Source organism: Helianthus annuus, chromosome 16, assembly GCF_002127325.2.
Source record: "Helianthus annuus cultivar XRQ/B chromosome 16, HanXRQr2.0-SUNRISE, whole genome shotgun sequence".
NCBI lineage: Eukaryota > Viridiplantae > Streptophyta > Magnoliopsida > Asterales > Asteraceae > Helianthus > Helianthus annuus.
Window position 1 is genome coordinate 97,865,983 of NC_035448.2, and position 10,981 is coordinate 97,876,963.

The window sequence follows — 10,981 nt, forward strand, 5'->3', positions numbered from 1 at the left end:
TATATATGTATATATATTGCATTCATAATGTGTATGAACGGGCCTCGCCCTTCGTGAATCGTCATGCCTCACACGAGTATAAGTGGGCCTAGCCCATGAGAGTGCTTGTGCCTCGCACAAGCGAGAATGAGCCTAGCCCATATGAGTTCCCGTGTCTCACACAGTATAAGTGGGCATAGCCCATGAATGTCTTTGTGCCTTGCACAATAAGGATGGGCCTAGCCCATTTGAATCCCCGTGCCTCGCATGGTATAAGATCGTTGTGTGAAATATATATTCTTTAAAATATATACTTTAAGTTTGGTGAATCTCGTTCACATGTACATGTATGATCGGTTTTTTTTGTATATTTGTTTCACAAATATATATATATATATATATATATATATATATATATATATATATATATATATATATATATATATATATATATCTTTTCAAGATTTAACTTCTAAAAATATTTATCTTCAACATCGTATATATGTTAATGTACGTGTATGGTACCTTTTGTGAGTGTACACCTTAACAAGTGTCTTTGAGTACATTACTATGTATTTGTGTATTTTATACGTGTACATATACCGTATTTATACGTGCATTTGTACGTTTCATTATTGGTATTTATATACGTATTTTATACGTATTTCTATACATGTACAACTCCTGTTTACAATTTCCACCAAGTGTATCTTTGTACGTACTTTATATGTATTAGTATTCGTGTGTACTCATATATACACACACACACACACACTTAGTAATTATCCATTTTATACTTTCCGGAATTATAAGTGTTGAAATATATTTATATTTCCAATGTCTAAAAATATATTATTTTTAGAGTTTCGTCGTAGTAACCGAATATATATATATATATATATATATATATATATATACTAGCCGTTTACCCGCGCGATGCGGCGGGAAACATATCATTTAGGTTGGTGAGTTTAGGGCTATGTACGGGGCAGTTCGGTTTTGAGCCATAACCAAAATCAAATTCGCGATACAATGGAAAACACAACAATTGTTAGTAATTCTAAGGGTGTGCATCAGAAGGTTTAGTTCAGTTGGGTCATAACTAAAATCTAAATTTTCAGTTAAGGTACTTTAAAACCGGTCATGGGGATTTAAAAAGTTTTAAAAGGATGTAAACAAACCGAACTGTGCCAAGCCAACAAAAGCACAACCATAAACTCAAAACTAATCAAACTAATCCGTTAGTTTACCGTTAATTTATCAGTCGTCTCGTGATATATTGTATAGTCATATGACTCCACTATGAGACTTGAATACCATCAATAACTTCTAATTATTCTATTTTGATTGTAAAAATGTGTAAACCATCAATTTCCTAAAGGTATGATTTATTTTTGTTCTAAATCTTAACTTCGTTGATTAGTAGTGAACTTTGAATTATGAATATAAGAGTTCTATAAATAGGAGTTGATTTTAAAAGATTAGTAAGCATCAAATGAAATTTATATACATTCTTGTAAGAAAAAAAGATTTAAACGATTTTAATAATTGGTATTTATTCAGAGATTTGAAGGTTAGAATTTTATACCACTCATCAAATGAGAAATTAATGATGGTTTTATACACGTAATCCACAATTACGTTCCTCATGTATTTTCTTATACTAAGAGTTTTGTTTGTTTCCCACCTCCACATTGACCATGTATTTTTATTAAAATATGAGTTTCGTTTGTTTCCAGTGAAGATTTAGCACAAGAAATCGTTAGTGGTGTGAGAAGTAGATTGCAAAAACATGCTTACATGATAGTTTTTGGGAGGGCGACAGTGGTGTGAGAAGTATAGATCAGTATGAATAGTATGAATATGGAAGGCAAGTTGACGTCAGGGTCGTCTCCGAAAACGTTAAAACATATGCTACCATGGCTAAACAACAAATCGACAACGAACATCTTAAAGCCTCACAACCTGAAATTTGCTAGTTAAAGGTTCCCAAATATGTGGTGCAATCTGCGATTTCACATGTAGAAGTTTATATGTAAAACTTTCTTTTAAATTTATAAAACTTCACGAGTACTTGTCATAGTTTCGAGTATCTAGTTCCAATGGAAGACACTTCTATAATACATCAAGATTGCTCGTGCCTCCACGTTGATCCATGCCCGAATCTGATCAATTCTGTTTTTGATTGTGAGAGATTTATCTGCAAGTGTCAACATCAGAAAACAACATTAGTTACAGCAATTGGCTGGTTACAAAGTAAAAAAAAAGAAGACAACTACAGGATAGATATGGCCGACAATATTTCATTAAAGTGTGGTCAAGTTGAAACATAGTAATACTAACAAAAAACCATCAAGCCCAATTTTTAAATTTCAACCTCAATGACCACATAACCAAGACATAGCAAAATTCTACAAAATTCCGTTTTCCACACTCTTTCATATTCACTTCTCATTTTTTTTACTCTTGAAAAACAATGTTTAATTACTTCTATTACAATGGACAAAAAAACAATATGAATCAAAGTACATTTTGGGCAATTTTTGACCCACTTGACTCGTTTCTACTTTAGTTGAATCCTTTATATGTGACCAGAAGTCCATTCCAAAAGCATGGACCCCTAAGCAGCTAATGCAGATATGGATCCTCATGTCACTCTAGCATATCCCTTAGGGTCGCCCATTACTTTTATCTTCCATGTGGCAGGTTACAAACATAGATAAATCCATTTGAAAGGGCCCCCTTTGCTGAAAACTTGCCATTATACTCAAGAAAAATCCAAAACTATATAACCCATACCTTTGCTGAAAACTTGCCATTGCTAGGCTTGATATCTCTATGTATTATTTGAACATTTGAATCTTCATGTAAATAAGCCAAGCCTCGAGCTAAACCATTTCATATTTGTACCCTCACAGGCCATGTCAGCCTCCCCTTGGCGCCTTCGTTTAATCACAAAAGATTTCATCAGTAACAGTTGATATTTCATCAGTAACAGTTGATAATTAACAGAAGTGGAAGTTTTAACCCGAGGGTTGCATTTTATCTTAAACGGGTCAAATTAAAAAGTCTAGCTTTAAGTGCAACGGGTAAAACACATATTCTTTTTCCTACAAACATTTTATTCATATTATATAATTCTTGTAATAACAAAAAAAAATCTGAAAAAATGAAAAGTGTTTGCAGATTTATGTGACCCACGACCAAGTTTTGAGCTCACCAGAAAGGGCATGAGATAGACTATTGTTTGTCATGTATTCGTAAACCAAACACAGCAGCTCGTGAGCACAAAATCCAATAAGTTTGACCAGGTTCTCATGATTTAACATGGAAATCGTGGCAATTTCGGCTAGAAATTATTCTGTTCCTTGTTTCGATCTTGAAGATAGTTGTTTTATGGCAACCATTGTCCTGGAAATCAGTACATGACAACTGCGAAAATAATTGAAGTATTATTCATGTGAATGCCACCTTCTCAATCTAAGATTTTGAAGTTTACGATATAAACAAAAAAATGTCTAGCCCACATAAACTTGCATAGAAAGTCGAAGAACACGACCTGCACAACATCTTCCCACAAAAAGTTGCTGGTTTATTTAAAAGATAAATGACAGCCATTTTTTTCCACAATAGCTATTTTAAATAAATGAATGTGCAATATTCTGTGTGATTTGCATCTAAAATTAACTGGTCAATAATCAATCTAATGAATGAAATTTAAAACTCAAACAAAACAAAACACCAAGTCATCTTACGTACATGTTCTGATGTTCAGATTTCCACAATCCATCCCTCAGCTTCTCTAACACAATTAAGAAAAACCGGATTCCCGTTATCATCAAGATAAGCTCCCTAAAATTCACAAATAAACAAACATCTAAATCAACCTCAACTTTAAGAAAGTAGGGTTTTAACTTTTATCAGCAAAACAATTGCAGATGATATTTTGCGCTGTAAAACTCAAACCTATGACAACTTCATCTAACCAAAATATCATTACTCGATTGGAACCATCAAAACTTGCTTACATATAAAGACATACCCTAAAGACCATAATACTCAATTCTTCATCTTAAAATCATCACTCGATTACCAAGCTGCCAAAAGATAAAAAATTATTACATACATTTCATATTGTGTGTGCTAAGTTAGGTGAATTGTTGCTGCTTTTATAACATGATATTCATTTGAAACATCTAGTATAATGGTCTGCTTTCAAAGTGGAACAAAATAGAAAGCCAAAGAAACATAAAAAATCAAACTGATGGAATCAAAGCATACCGTCAATATTCCACTCCTCCACTTGTGTCTCTTCTGTTTGACTGTTTCCTCACTCCACCGCCACCGTGCTGCCAGTTATGGGCGGAAAACAATAAACATAAAGATAACGATTTAGGAAAGATGAGCCGAAAGTCAGGTTAGGAAACAAGTCAAAAGAGTTATTATGTGCGGGTTCACCAGATGCGACGGCTAGGGATCCATCTGCGCACCACACTGTCACGGGATGGGGTCATGGATTCGAAATCGAATGAAAGTAACACCCTAGATCTGGTGAAATCCCCACTTTTCCTCGTCTCACGATCTCCTGAAACCCTAGTTTTAAACATGCTTAAACCCTGGATTCAATTTAATAACGCAAACATCAGACTAATAGATAAAATACACAATACGCAAAGTTAATTAGGGTTTCAAATGTACCTGAATCGCACACACAACATCTAGATCTGAATCTCTTGGATCTAAATCGCTTGGATCGTGCGAGAGAGAGAGAGAGAGAGAGCAGATGGAAAGGCGGATCTGAATAGCTTGGATCGCGAGAGAGATAGCAGAGAAACCCTAGATCCAGATCTGGATCTGGAATCGCCAGAGAGAGAGAGACTGGTGAGATGTGAGTTGTGAGAGAGATGAGAGAGAATGAAGGGGAAAGGTGGATCCGTGTGAAAACAACATCATCCGTCAGATCACAATCCGTGTGAAGACATGAAAGAAAATGGACGGCTGATGATGGATCCGGGTAAAGGGTAAAAGTTTTGGAGGGCATAATTAGAATTGTAAATTATATTGTGCTTTAGAGGGTTGTACAGCATGCTTTAGAGGTGTTTTAAGGGAATTTTTATGGACTTTAAGAAGTCCTTTGGATATGCTTTATAAAGTAGTATAGAAGTATAGATATTCATCTTGAGAGTGCCCGAATGTCGTAGATACGATTGAACGTTCCTTGTTGTGACGCTAAGGCGATCGTTACCAATGATGACATATTAAGTTCGTTATAGTGCTTATAGTATATTTCACGTCGGTTTGGATATATATATTATTTTTCACTAAATATGACTGTATAACGGTTTGTCCGATGTCCGATTGTCCATTGTCCGCATCTTGTTTAAGGGTATAATGTAATTGATTTTCATGTGTGTATTTTTGTGGAAATAAATTCCTAAGTATATATATACATGAAGGTTCTCGTTCGTATTTATACATTTAAGTATTTATGTGCCTTCATGTGTAATATATTTTCTTTGTATTTGGTTAGTGTATCCCTAACTTTAGTACATACACAAAATAAACAAGTATTTATACATATACACACATGATGGTAATCAAAATAGATATTTATATATATATATATATATGTATATATATAACCAAATATTATCCATTTTAACTTATAAAAAATATATATAAGTGTTTAATAAAAACCCTTATGGTTTAGGACTTAAACATTTTCATTAAAACTTTCTTAATCACGAGTAGTGTTGCTAATCACGTTTAGCCTTGTTAATCACCGTGTTAATCCCAATTTAATCGCGATTAAGATTTTAGAAAATTTCGCCATAGTTTCTCCTAAAACGTATTTAAAAACGTATTTAAATATATTTAACTTTATATATATTTTTAACCACACTTTTTGACGAAAATGATGACACTTTTAAATCTTTTAACAAGATGGTAAGATTTAATCTTACAACTTGCACAAATTAAAGAAGCTCTAAGATGAAGATGATGAAGCTCCAAGTGTTCTCTAGTGTTTCCCCAAGCTTGCAACCTTCTTAAATCACCTTGATATGGTCTAGGATGCTTGATTTTCAAGTCTTTTTGAAGTGAAAAAGGATGGTTATTATGTGTGCTTGTTGGCCGATTTCTATAGGGAGAAAGGGAGGTGTTTTTGGTGCTTGTTAAGTGTTGTAAAAAGCGAGGAAGATGATGAAGATATCTTATGTTATAATGTGCAATCCTTTTCTAGTCAAAAGAAATCTTTTCATACCATACATTTTCATCATAACCATCTAGTGTAGGTTGAGGTGTGGGGCCCACATGGGGGGAGGGGGTAAAGTGTAAATTATTTATAAAATATCTTTTGTAAAATATAACATGTGATAGAATTTGTTAATTGTGAAGATATTTTGGTCATTAAGAAAATCATGCATGATTAATACATTAACCATGCGGTGCTAAACTAGTCTTAACTAGTTCATTAGTTTAGTGGGTATTGATTTTGGATGGTAAAAACGCCACTAGTTCGCTAGTCGATTCGATATCGGGTAATATATGAAAGTTGTAATATAATGCCGGAAGCTATGGTTTTAATTTACCATCGATGCTATGACGTTTATTTTAAGGCGTTTATGATGCCAAAATATCTCTAACTAGTTTGCTAGCCTTTAGTTTAGGAATTTGGATGGTGGAAATATATTTTTTTCGCCTATCGGCTCGAATTAGGATAATGTATGAAAGTTGCGCCGTAACATCGGGAGTCTATTTTTTGGGTATCCCATTGATATCCCTATGCTTGTTTATGATGTAAAATATTATTTACAAGTCCTATGGACATTAAAATACTGAATTTTAAATGTTGCGGACAATTTATTTTGGTTACAGTTTGGCGCAGATCGGACACTTTATGTTTATGTGCATTTTCCAGAAAGTTTATGTGTTTTAACATTTGGTGCCCCCAATTAGGGGTTTTTATTTGTATTCGAAATATAATATGCTTTGATGCCATTCGTTGCTCGTTCGGAAAATTTTCAGAACTAGCTGGCATGAATAGTGTGTTCCGGTGAATTGTGTTTTCAACATTTCGCCAACATATTTGGACATAGTTTGTAGTTTTCACACGACCCGACAAATGTATCATTATTTTTTGGCATATTTAACCATGTCCTATGATTGATAGACTTTAAATGACCTAATCACGCCTTAATTAAGTCGAAATGAACGCAATTAAATGTATAATTATGTTGTTAAGTTGTACGGAATTACCATTATTTTTGCCGGTTGTCATATTCTCCCCACGTTAAAAGAATTTCGTCCCGAAATTCAAGCTATACTACCAGTTGCAGGGGAGTTTTGAAATAAATGTGGGTACTTGTAGTTGATTTGATCTTCGCGTTCCCATGTTACTCGGGACCGTGACGTGAGTTCCAACAAACTTTAACTAGTTTAATCTGACTTCTCCACGTCTTGTGGACCTTCCAGTTCGTAACCTCAATAGATTCTTTGGTAAATTGGAGTTGGTCATTAATATGTATCTCATCTGCTGGGATGATGACTGTTTCTTGAGTAGGACTCTTCTTGAGATTTAACTCTTCAAATGTGTCGTGTATACTACTAAGCTTGTCCGGTAGCTTCAACTTATAGACTACGGTTCCAATCTTTTCCAAGATTTAAAAAGGGTCCTATGTATCGTGGGTTCAACTTCCCATGTTTACCGAACCTGGCTACGCCCTTCCAAGGCGAGACTTCCAACAAGACATTGTCTTCGACCTTTAAGGATAATGGTTTACGTCGTTGGTCAGCGTAGCTCTTTTGTCTATCACGAGCCGCCTTGATACGGTCTCGTATTTGAAAGATTTTGTCTACAGTCTCTTGGGCTAACTCCGGACAAATAAGTTGTTTATCCCTGGTCTCCGCCCAACACAGCGGTGACCAACATTTTCGTCCATATAAAGCTTCAAACGGGGCAGCCTGGATGCTAGTGTGATAACTGTTATTGTATGAGAACTCCACTAAAGGCAAGTGAGTATCCCAATTTCCACCCAAATCCATAACACAAGCACGTAGCATGTCTTCTAAAGTTTGTATTGTCCGTTCACATTAGCCGTCCGTTTGAGGGTGAAAGGTCGTGCTAAGATCTAGCCGTGATCCGAAGGCCTTTTGGAATGACTGCCAAATTCTTGACATGAACCGACCGTCTCGGTCCGATATGATAGAAACAGGCACTCCGTGTCGTGCCACAATCTCACTAAGATATAGCTCACCTAGCTTTGCAGTGCTATCCTTCTCACAGATAGGTAGGAAATGTGCGGACTTCGTAAGTCGATCAACAATTACCCAAATCATGTCGTGACCTCTCAAGGTCCTGGGTAACTTTGTAATAAAATCCATCGAGATTCATCCCATCTACGGGGATCTCAATTTGTTGCAATAGTCTCGAAGCCTTTTGATACTCAACCTTAACCTTGGCGCACGTGAGACATTTTCCGACATAATTAGCAATGTCGCCCTTAAGGTTATAACACAAATAGAATTCCTTTAAATCCTGATACATCTTATCTGATTCAGGATGTATAGAGTACTTCGACTTGTGTGCCTCGTCTAGAATAATTGCCATAGGTCGCCAAAGAATGGAACCGAAATTCGTTCAAGTATTATGTTCCATCCTCCTTTGGCACCAATTATTTTTTCCAAACCACGTAGTGTTTCTACTTTAACATTTTTTGGTTTTAGTGCCTCTTGTTGTGCGTCATGAATCCGAGTCGTGAGGTTCGACTGAATTATCATTTCTAAGTCTCACAACCTTAGAGGTTCCGCACGTTCTTTGCGGCTCAAGGCGTCTGCCACAACATTTGCCTTGCCCGAGTGATACTTTATTTCACATTTGTAATCGTTCAACAACTTGACCCAATGTCGGTGCCTCATATTTAATTCTTTCTGGTCAAATATGTGTTGAAGGCTCTTGTGACCTGTATAGAGGGTACATTGAGTACCATATAAATAATGCCGCCAATTTTTTAGAGAAAATACCACCGCACCTAGCTCGAGGTCATGAGTGGTATAGTTTTTCTCATGTACCTTTAGTTGTCGAGAAGCGTACGCGATAACTTTGTCTCGTTGCATCAGTATGCAGCCAAGACCTTAACCTGAGGCATCGCAAAAAACTACGAAGTCGTCGGTACAGTCAGGTAGTGATAGGATAGGCACGTCACAAAGTTTATCCTTTAATAGTTGGAAAACGGCCTCTTGTTTCTCGCCCCAGTCAAACTTCTTATCCTTTTGTGTTAGGGACATTAGCGGTTGAGAAATTTTTGAAGAATTCTCTATAAACCTTCAGTAGTAGCCCGCTAATCCCAAGAATTGTCGCCCTTCCGTAGGGTTCTTAGGCACTTCCCAATTCTTGATCGCCTCAATCTTAGATGGTTCGACATGAATTCCTTTCTCGTTCACCATGTGTACGATAAATTTTACTTCACGAATCCGAAATTTGCACTTAGAAAACTTCACATAAAGTTGTTCCTTCTTCAAAAGTTCTAAAATTGCTCATAAATGTTGCTCGTGTTCCTCCTTCGATCGTGCATACATTAAAATATCATCATTGAATACGATCACAAACTTATCCAGATATAGCTTACACATGCGGTTTATTGGTCCATGAACACTGCCGATGCATTTGTTAAGCTGAATGGCATAGCAAGAAACTCATAATGCCCGTAACGAGTTCTGAAAGCCGTCTTAGGTATGCTTTCTTCTTGTATTCTCAGCTGATGGTAACCCAATCTCAAATCAATCTTAGAGTAAAAACTTGAGCCCTGTAGTTGATCGAACAATCATCAATTCTCGGTAGGGGGTATCATTTCTTTTAATGGTGAGTTTGTTCAACTCTCAATAATCTATACACATGCGAAAACTTCCATCCTTCTACTTGATGAATACTACTGGATCTCCCCAAGGTGAGAGACTTTCAGTATAGTAAATCCTTTATCCCCAACTCTTGCAGTTGAGTAGATAACTCTTACATCTCGGACAGAGCTAATCGGTATGGAGATTTCACCATTGGTGCGGCTCCCGACACCAAATCTATGCGAAACTCGGCGTGTAATTGCAGAGTTAATCCAGGCAAGTCTTCAGGAAAGACTTTGGGAGATTTCCTTCACAATGGGTATTTCCTCCCGTTTTGGATCCTCCGTTTTCTTGTCAGCTACATGAACTAGAAAGGTTAAGCAACCCTTTTTGTAAGTACTTTTGGCCTTCATGCAATTGATGAGTTGTCAAGGCGTCTCGCGCTTCTCTCCGCGTACTATGAACGTCTCTTAATAAGACAGGGGGAATGCAGATGGTTTTCTCATAACAACCACCTTCGCTCGGTTGTCGGAAAACTAGTCCATGCTAAAAGCTACGCAGTGACAACCCAATTGAGCGGGTAAAACGTCGGTATTAAATCTCCGTGCTCCAAGTTCAAAAGTGCATCCTTTTACACCTTCTCCCGACTCAACTAATTTTACTGTTTTCCAATCCTATAGAATGAGGGGATGTCTAGTTTACTCGACTCTGGCCAAGTATATTTTTAATTTCTATGGAGATGAGGTTGAAAATCGGCACAAATATCGAAAGAAATGGATGTGAAATGTTAGGTGATAGGGAACGTACCAGTGACCCTTACTGATTCTACCTAATTCAGCTAATTCCCCATTAGCTAACTGGATTGAGTAAGGTGTGTCATACTTTCATGACTCTAATTTGTGTATATGTTTATCACCTAAAGACAGTAGCTAAGCTCGGCGTTGGTATCAAAAGAATGAATACACAATATGGGTAGGGTAGAACATACTCATGACGACATCAGAATCTTGCGAAATATCCATAGTGCTAGCTCACACACTTGTTTACTGGTTTGATTCATTCTTAAGATGTTCATGTTTGAAGCGGCCTTTACGCCACACTTAAAACCTCCTTGTTCTTTCTTGAGTATTACTACCTTAATAGTTTCTAGTTTATGCCCGGTCTCACC

General features: G+C 36.4%; 1 long non-coding RNA gene across 4 annotated transcripts; it reads right to left on the bottom strand.

Annotated features, from left to right (window-relative positions):
- Window positions 1-1,903: 1,903 nt before the first annotated feature.
- Window positions 1,904-4,893, bottom strand: LOC110885267. 4 transcript variants are annotated; one of them, XR_002562031.2, is made up of 8 exons: window positions 4,678-4,893; window positions 4,438-4,595; window positions 4,261-4,328; window positions 4,022-4,076; window positions 3,739-3,831; window positions 3,200-3,411; window positions 2,779-2,921; window positions 1,904-2,179 (listed from the first exon to the last, which is right to left on the bottom strand). It is a non-coding gene; the product is annotated as an uncharacterized LOC110885267 (long non-coding RNA). The 4 variants fall into 4 exon arrangements; XR_002562030.2 differs by having other exon boundaries at window positions 4,261-4,595; XR_004884605.1 differs by lacking the exon at window positions 4,022-4,076 and having other exon boundaries at window positions 4,678-4,892.
- Between the last annotated feature and the right edge of the window lie 6,088 nt (window positions 4,894-10,981).